Genomic DNA, 10,201 nt, shown 5'->3' on the forward strand with positions numbered 1-10,201 from the left:
AATTTGCTGTCGCTGCTGGATGTGGGGTAGGCTCGAGTTAAAACTCTTGATGTCGGAAGTTGAGAGTGGTGTCTGTCTTCTCTATTTCTATGTGTAGCATTATTTCACCTTCATTTTGTTGTCGTTGTTTGAGTTCTATTTCTATGAGCTGGAGACGTTCGACTTCTTGTTGACTTTGAAGTTCAGTTTGTTCTTTTTCTCGTTGATGTTCAAGTTCAGCTTATTCTTTTTCTCCTTGACAATGAACTTCAACTTCTTTTTCACGGAGTTGGAGTTTCTCTTGTTCACATTCACGTTCTAATGCAGCTTGTTCTTGACTTCGTTGACATTGAAGTTCAGCATCTTGTCTACTCATTACCCGTTTTCTTTCGTCGGCGGCAGCTGCCAATCGGGCTAATTCAATCTTCATTTTCATGAGTTCTAGGGCAGATTTGTTGGCAAGTTGATATAGTTCCAGCTGTTCTGAAGAGATGAGATCATTATTGGCTAGATGATTTAAAATCAGATTGTCTGACATGTTGGCAACATGTTGCACAGAGAGTTGATGGTTTGAGGCTAGTGTTAAGGGGGCATATCAAGGTGAAATTAAAAATTGTTCAATTTGCTTATAAATTTATTTATGAAATGGTTATAGAAAGGGCTGCAACTGGTCCAAGTTTCACCATCACACCCTAAACAGAAAAGGAGAAAAAAAATACACAACGTATTATGCAACGAATTTTCAACATTTTCAAATAATTTTAGGGACCACATTTGTTAACTAAAATCATTTCTATAACACTCAGATATTAAAATTAGCACATAATAAAGGATTGTAGTGATCAGTTTTATCAATAAAGTGTTTAGTGCAATAATATAATTTTTCAAAGTTACCCTTCGAAAAATATGCAATATATGATGTTTATAAATTTTTATAAAATCAACAAATAGACTTTGGACTAAAATGTCTACTAGATTTTGTAGAAGCACAAACTCTACATATAAGGTGTAATTTGCATGTAAATTGATTAATAAATGAAAGCTATGAAATACTTTGAAGTTGTAAATTACTTACCTGAGTAAAATAAGATCAAAGTTCGGCCACCTGTTGCTGAGCTTGACTTCGACAGATTTTGTTCATAATTGGCAGCCTTGCAGATAGGCATCCATTGAGCAAGGTGTGCAAGTTCCATGCACATCCCCTGATAACAAACGAAAAAAAAAAAATAAAAAAAAATAAAAAAATAAAAAATGATACATGTATATATCCTGCACATACATATTACAATTATTACAAAATACCAAATTATAACACTATAAGATACTAACCTATTGAAATTGGTCCGAATTGTGGGTCCTCAAGGTGGCACTGCAACACCAGCCACAGCAGTAGATGGCACTGCAACACCAGCCACACCAGTAGATGGCACTGCCACACCAGTAGATGTAGATGGCACTGCCACATCAGTAGATGTAGATGGCACTGCCACACCAGTAGATGTAGATGGCACTGTCGTGGCCAGTCCATACACATCGAGGGGCTGAGGAGTGTGTGTGAGGAGGGTCGAGGCGTGTGGCGGCGGCGTCAGGCCTCTCACAGCTGAGGCGGGGAGGCCGCCTACATCCTCACTTGATATAACTCTCCCTTGTGCTACAGCGGCTCTTTTTCCTGCCAAAGACGGCGACCGCGTGCCAAATTGGCTTCCTTTGTCTTCCGAGTCCTCCGTTTATAGGTCATTGTGCACTAGACGCTAACAGGCGAGATTTCAGGAGCCAAAATGGAGCGCGCGTCAACACCTCCTCTCTCAACAGGACACACCATGTGACTGTAGCTGGGTACCTCACTCACCTTCACTAGGAGACGGTTGCCAATTAGTGTATATTTGTTGTCATATATACATAGTTATTTCCGACGTTATTACGAAAAAATTGACGTTTAGAACGTACGACGCAATACTCTTGGCGCGCCACAGCCGCGGGGCACCGGATTCTGCACAATTACGCATGGAAATGTACCATAAATACTTTAATTTATATCATAACATTATCGTGTTTGCGCCAAAGTGTTGCCAGAACGTTGTAGTATTTTTATAAATTTTTCAAAAATATTCGATTTTTCCGAATTTTTGCGTTTGATATGCCCCCTTAATAACTCGGCACTAAGCGAAACATGGTGAATATTATGAATAACATAAATGTTATATAGAAAAAAGTGGAAAAACTTTCTCGTATCCTGCAGGGAAAACAATGAGTGACGTATACCAGAATGATTTATATGAGATGTGGCACCATGCTCGAGAATAATTGTTAGAGAACTAGCACCACTGTAAGTACAGAATTATCATGCAAGGCAACACAACAAATAAATTTACAAGATAAATTACCTTACTGAATATTATGAATTGAAATTATACTAAGTCGTTTGACTTTTGTAAGAACTTAATTAAACAAAATAAATGAATGGTTCGAAGCTGTAAAATTCTTAGCGATTTAAAAATTATTAATAAAATTTTAAATTGATTATTACTCTACTATTGAGGATAAAGGCAAGAGGCTTCCTACTGTAGTTTCAGAAATTAAGTGCAGAATTACCATTCCTTGGGCTCTGTGAAGGAATAGTAAACTCCCAATCTAAGCAGTTACTCACAGACTGAACGAAGGCTTAGGGTTGCGGAGAGAGTCAACACTGTGACAAGAATATAGGTACGTGTCCCGAACGTATAACAAAATTCTGAATGTGAAAGGAGCTTGTGCCCAATACTTCCTCCTAGGTTTGTAATGCAAAGTAGAACTATATACTTCAAAGACAAACCAAAGCACAAGATAAGTACCCGAGGGGTTGATCTGTCTGAGTGAGTCACTTCAGCTGGGACAAAATTATTAAAAATAAGTCAACCCCAATCAAAGGAGTACAGCATGGCATGGTAGGGACCCCTGTTAAGTTCATAGCATCCCTCAGACTGGCACGAAATTTAAAATTGTTCTATACAGTGAAACTTAAAACGAAATTTGTCCTACATTTTTGTACATTATCCATTCATACCCTTAAAAATTTCAAAATAAATTTACCTACCTCACTTAAGTCATAATAGGTATATATGTGTGTTCATGACGTCATCAACACCGAGTCCCCCAAAGCATTCTCCTCCCACCTTCCCCAACACACACTTCACACTGTCCCCGGAGTTAGTCACAATCATGTAGCTTGAACTCCTTCACATTGTCCCTAACGCATACTGACACCTACTGCATAGAAGGTTAGAGAGAGTTCCTTATATGATAGTTACTCTACTATCATATGTATCACATGTACTATCGTATGTATCACATGTACTATCATATGTATCACATGTACTATCATATGTATCACATATACTATCATATGTATTCCATGTACTATCATATGTATCACATGTACTATCGTATATATCGCATGTACTATTATATGTATCACATGTACTATCATATGTATCACATATACTATCATATGTATTCCATGTACTATCATATGTACCACATGTACTATCGTATGTATCGCATGTACTATTATATGTATCACATGTACTATCATATGTATCACATATCCTATCATATGTACTATCATATGTATTCCATGTACTATCATATGTATCACATGTACTATCGTATGTATCACATGTACTATTATATGTATCACATGTACTATCGTATGTATCACATACTATCATATGTACTATCATATGCATCACATGTACTGTCATATGTATACCATGTACTATCATATGTATCACATGTACTATCATATGTATCACATGTACTATCATATGTATCACATGTACTATCGTATGTATCGCATGTACTATTATATGTATCACATGTACTATCATATGTATCACATATACTATCATATGTACTATCATATGTATTCCATGTACTATCATATGTATCACATGTACTATCGTATGTATCACATGTACTATTATATGTATCACATGTACTAACGTATGTATCACATACTATCATATGTACTATCATATGCATCACATGTACTGTCATATGTATACCATGTACTATCATATGTATCACATGTACTATCATATGTATCACATGTACTATCATATGTATCACATGTACTAACGTATGTATTACATGTACTATCATATGTATCATAATAACTATCATGTGTATCACATGTACTATAGTATGTATCACATGTACTATCATATGTATCCCATGTACTATAGTATGTATCACATGTACTATCATATGTATCACATGTACTATCATATGTATCACATTAACTATCATATGTATCACATGTACTATAGTATGTATCACATGTACTATAGTATGTATCACATGTACTATCATATGTATCCCATGTACTATCATATGTATCCCATGTACTATCATATGTATCACATCTACTCTCATATGTATCACATGTACTATCATATGAGATACAGACAAAAAGAGAGAGAGAACACACACAAAGAGAAAGTCTCAGCCAAAGAGAGAGACACAGACAAAGAGAGAGACACAGACAATGAGAGAGACAAGGACAAAGAGAGAGACACAAAGAGAGACACACACAGACAAAGAGAGAAAGACACACAGACAAAGAGAGAGACACAGACTAAGAGAGACACACAGACAAAGAGAGAGACACAGACAAAGAGAAACACACACAAAGAGAGACACAGACAAAGAGAGAGACACAGAGAGAGAGAGACACACACAGACAAAGAGAGAGAGACACAGACAAAGAGAGAGAGACACAGACAAAGAGAGAGACACAGGTCTGGGTCGAGGGAGGGGAAAGACACACCGTGCGCGCTCCGTTAAAATCGTGACATTAACCGGGAATTCTTAGGACTACAGCCATGGATTACTGATTACAGACATCATAAAGTGCATAGTGATCCGCAGGAAAATTGAAAACAGTCATTAACAATGGAACTTTGTGTTAAATAGAGAATAAACGGGAGACCATATGTGAGCCAGTGCACGAGGCTTAGTGTACATGCGTGTAGGCGATATGAGGAAAAACCAGTGAACAGTGATTCGTGGAACAGTGAAGAGGAACGGGTATCACAACACACATATAAGTTGGAAGTGAAGGAAAATCGTGCATAGAATATTATAAATATAGAATAGTGGCAAGAGGCGGCATCAGCTAGGCTGTGTTTACACAAGCCATGAGGCCTACCCCAGGGCACGTCCATACAGTGATAAAATACGGAAAATATATAGTGTAATATGGAAATGTGGATCTAGGAATTAGTAATAAAGTGAGTGAGTACCATTGCAAGCCGGAAATTAGGCAGAAAATTCCTTGTAAGAATACAAGCAAAGAATAAATCCTTGTTATAAATCGAGTAACTGGAAACTGGTGACATCAACCTGGGACAACAAGGGGTCAACTGTACCGCACCGGGGGACCAGCTTCGCTACCCTACGCTAAGTACCTGCCATAAAGTTTGAACAAAATAACATACATAATATTACAAATATACGGTATACATATAATATTATAAATATTATATATATAAATATATACATATAATTTTATAAAGAGAAAAATGACTGACATCAACAAGTGATCCATACAGTGAAGCACAAATACAATACAATACATCAGACAATGGAGAGGTGTGGCGAGTGTTCGGGAGTACTGGGAAGACGTACTGTAGGCGTCAAGTGTTGCATCTGTAACATAAGATTTCACCTGGGCTGTACAGAATTATCTCCAGGATGCACAAACAGGCAAGGAATTTACTGGGTTTGCAAAGATGACAGATTAATGTTGGAGAACATAATTAAACTGATGAAAAACATTCCCGAGTCACAGAGACTATCATTCACAGACAAGCTACCAGTGATATATGCGGACTGGGAAAAGACAACATTGGATAAAGACCAAAACTCAGGAACAGGTAGTTTAGAAAACCGCAGCAGTAGCGTGGAGGAAGAGGGTATTGTAGTACAAAATAACAGCAATATTGCAGAGCCAGGTAATATAAACAATGAGAGCAACAGTGAGACAGAGTGCATAAATGAAGGAATTGGGGCGAAAGACGGAGATGGCTCCAATAAAGAGGTAGACAAGCCTGGCACAGGTATAAATACCTTCAAAAACGCAAAACCTGAACAAATTTGCAAATTCTACGTATAAGGAGTATGCAAATATGGAAAATTAGGAGCAAAATGTAATTTCCTGCATCCTCGAAAATGCAGGAACATGTTGGCGAGGAGTACATGCCGTTTGGGAACAGGGTGTAGATACTTTCACCCTAAATTATGTCAATTTTCAATTAGGGACAAAAAATGCTACAATCTTCAGTGTCCGGAATTCCATGTGAGAGGTACAGAGCGTTATAGACGGGAAGATCAATATGACACTACTGGAACTTTTTTAGAGGAAGGCAGAAACAGAGTAGTAAATATAAGAGAGAGGAACAGTCAGATGGAACCACTACAGGATTACAGAGGGGAACGGAGATACCCACAAGACTGGAATACAAATTATCAACAAGCACACAGGTGCTACACCAGACAACACCCTTCCTACTACCAAAACTGGACGAATCACTTCCAAAACAACACACCCTGGACCTGGGTAGAGTGGGGGGAGAACTACCAAAGCCCACCAAAAGTGACACGCAATGTGGGAAATCATTCAAATTTGCAAACATACAAGGCTTGAAACCAAAATCAAGAAATAAAGTTAAGTTCATAAATGGCCTCCTAATAGAATCGAACTCAATATTTGGTGTATTTACAGAAACCCACACAAAAGTCCACATGGATAGTAAAATCTGGATTCCGAATTATTATATATATATAGATGTGACAGAGTAGTTAGGTCAAGTGGAGGAGTAGGTCTGTATATTAAAGAAGAACTGGCATGCACAGAGCTCCTAAACTCGTTCAATGAGGTGGTAGAGGTACTTGGAATCAGGGTAGAAAATATGAATCTACTTATTATTTTAATATACAGATTCTTATTATTTTAATATACAAACCGCCAGATGCAACAATTGAGAAATTCACTGAACAGATGCACAAAATAAAAAATATCCTTGATAACCTAGCAAACCCTGTACCCGATATTATCTTCCTTGAAGACTTCTTCTTCTTCTTGAGATAGGTGCAGTTTGCATGAAGGGGTAACCCTCCCGATGACTGCACCAGGACAGATGTAAGGAGACGCGTTGATGGTGAGGAGGAGAAGAAAGTCAAAAGCGGTAGATGTGATGGGCCGTAGAGAGAGGAGTGGCGACGAAAACAGAGGCGAACGTAAGAGGGAGACGCCCCGCACCGGGGGGCGGGGCGTCATGGTCACGGCGGCAGCTGATCCAGGCACGGCGTAGCCGTGTGCGCAAGATGGGAACTAATACTTCTCCGGAAACTTGCGTATCGGAAAGCGCAAGCAGTACGCTTCCCAAATCACCCACAGGTCGGCGGGCAGCCGGCCATCAGGCAGTACCCTCGGCTGAGACATCCTATCCGGCACCCTATAAACAAACACCTTCTCAGACGATACCCAGATAGTGGACGAGTACCATGGGATCGGAAGCACCCGGGCATCCCAATAAGGGCCCAACTCCGGACCCTCACAGGGCACGACCCCAGCAGACGGGACTAGGCAACCACCAGACCGGGGCAATGAAAGAGGGGGAACCGCAGGGGATGCAGGCGCGGCAGCGACCCCACCACAGGGCACAGGAGCCGAGGCCCCCCGGCGCACATCTTTCCGCAACATCACGACGAGGTCCCGACCATCAGGGACAACCCCCCACTGCGGGGATCCAACAGCAGGTGACACAGGAAGGGGGACACAGGTAGCAACTTCGGAGCCCCGCACAGCACCATCATCCACGGCGGGGGACGCCAGCTGAGCACCATACTCCCCCACCTCCTCCCAAGGCACACCACGAAGGGGAGACACACTCCGAGCCCGCCGCGAAAGCTTCGAGACAGGCCGCACCACACCACACCCAGCAGGCCCCTCCGCAGGCACGGCTACCATCGTTACATCCACACAGGCCACACCCGCACCGTCTGAAGAGTCCACAGAGGCCACATCACCCACACTGTCTACATCATCCACGGAAACAGCCTCAGAACACCGACGTGCACGCTTCTGCAAAGGAATGGGAAGAGCAGAACTACAGTAGTCAACACACACAGGCACGGCAGGCACCTCACCATGCCGAAGCACCCCCTCCAAAACAGCAGAACCCGCGTCCCCGGGAGCCGGTATCACATCCACAGGCGGGGGCGGAACATGAACCTCCACCGGGACACCTTTCACTACACACAGCTCAGGCGACAGCCCGACACCCTCACACACCGGCTGAACAACCCCAGGGGCCACAGCTGTCACTAGACGTGTCACACAGGCCGTAGAGCTCGCCTCAACAGGCGGAGCAGCAGACAGGCAGTCAGGCGCCTCAGGCACAGCACCCACACCGTCCGAACGCAACAGGGGCGGAAAATCCTCCGCATGAAGAACATGCACCCGACCAGTTGCTCCCACGTCGCACGCCGCAGCCAGATGACCTTCGTGACCACACCGATAACAGGTGCGCGGTTGACCCTGGTACTGGCAGCGGAGCGTGTAACCCAACACGGACATCGACGACGGTACACTACACTTCAGCGACATCGTCTGGGTGTGGGAGCCGTCAAGCATACCAACACAGTGCCCGGCAACGACCTTATTCCATCGAACACTTAACACAGCCCCAAACCGTTCGAAACAGGAGGTTAAAAAGTCGTCCTGAAATTCGAAGGGGGCACCATGCACCGTCACAGACGTCAAGGTGACACTGAGATTCACTACCTTAACGGAGCCAGCAGTATCAGGGAGAGGGTAAACACGCCCCTCACACCGCTCGAGAAACGCCTGAAAGGCAGCCTGGAGGCGGAACTTGACTACAGCACGGTGGCCGTGAAGCAGCTGGATGCCCACCAGGTCCGACAGCTCCACATGCAGCACGTCCACCAGGGCGACACCAACCAATGGATGGTCCACTGGCACCGTAAACGCCAGACCAGCTGACAGCTTCCTCGTCATTGGAGGGCGAGACGTCCCCATGGCTAAGCAAACGTCACCCTGTCAGTGGCAAACCACCACCAGCAGGGCAAACAAGCGATCACCCAATGTAAAAACTAGCCAGAAGCGGAGAGACCTCAGGAACGTCCGACCTGGCCGGCGGTCACCCTTGAAGACTTCAATCTACCCAGTTTAAAATGGAGAATAGTAAACAATAACATTATAGCAGGAAGTCAACCTGGAAATAACCAACCACAGGTCAGAGAAATACTGAGATTCTGTGACAAATTCTCGCTCAGTCAGCAGATTACAGAACCAACTAGGAATGAAAACACGCTGGACCTGATATTCACGAACAATGAGGAGCTAATCAGAGACATTACTGTCTCAGACACTACGTACTTGGACCACAAGCTCATTGAAGTGCAAACTAACATTAATAACGGTAGTAGGCCCAAGAGAAACAACAAGCGAGAAGGGTTATTCAATAAATTCAATTTTAATAATAAGAGGATAGACTGGGAGAAAATAAACAGGGAACTTACAAACATTCAATGGGAAAATGTTCTAAGAAATAAAAATCCTACACAAGAAATAGAAAAACTTACTTCTGAAGCATATGAAGTCTGTCTGAAACATGTTCCATTGAGGAAAGCCAGTAAGAGGTCCAATGTAGAAAGAGAACGCAGACGACATTACAAAAGGAGGAAGAAATTAACGGAAATGCTTAAGCAGACACGACTCTCCATACAAAGAAGAAATAATTTAAACAGGGAGATTGAAGAAATCGAACAGAGACTGAAGCAGTTGTATCAGACTGAAGAAAGGCAACTAGACTAGAAAGCAATTCAAGAAGTAAAGAAAAACCCAAAATATTTCTTCACATATGCTAAATCAAAAGCGAAAACCACTGCCAGTATTGGACCTATTCGTATTAGTGAAGGTTCATACACTGAGGATGACAAAGAAATTAGTGAAATCCTAAAAAAACTTTTTTTTTTTATTATTATTATTTTCTATCACAGATGTGGCCACACATTTACAATGCTAACCAGCATATATACATTTTCTTCTGTCCACCATGGACAGGACAGTAAGGGTTTCAAGGGTTTATTGAACACTCAACCACAGAAGGTGATTCGGTGCTTTTAAAATGCTAAGCTAACCTACATACGTAAATAC

General features: G+C 42.0%; 1 long non-coding RNA gene across 1 annotated transcript; it reads right to left on the bottom strand.

The window, feature by feature from the left end:
- Nucleotides 1–592: 592 nt before the first annotated feature.
- On the bottom strand, nt 593–1,916 carry LOC138351525 (uncharacterized). The gene is made up of 3 exons (XR_011222486.1): nt 1,309–1,916; nt 1,055–1,181; nt 593–671 (listed from the first exon to the last, which is right to left on the bottom strand). It is a non-coding gene; the product is annotated as an uncharacterized lncRNA (long non-coding RNA).
- Nucleotides 1,917–10,201: the final 8,285 nt, after the last annotated feature.

Source organism: Procambarus clarkii, chromosome 50 (genome assembly GCF_040958095.1).
Source record: "Procambarus clarkii isolate CNS0578487 chromosome 50, FALCON_Pclarkii_2.0, whole genome shotgun sequence".
NCBI classification, from domain to species: Eukaryota; Metazoa; Arthropoda; class Malacostraca; order Decapoda; family Cambaridae; genus Procambarus; species Procambarus clarkii.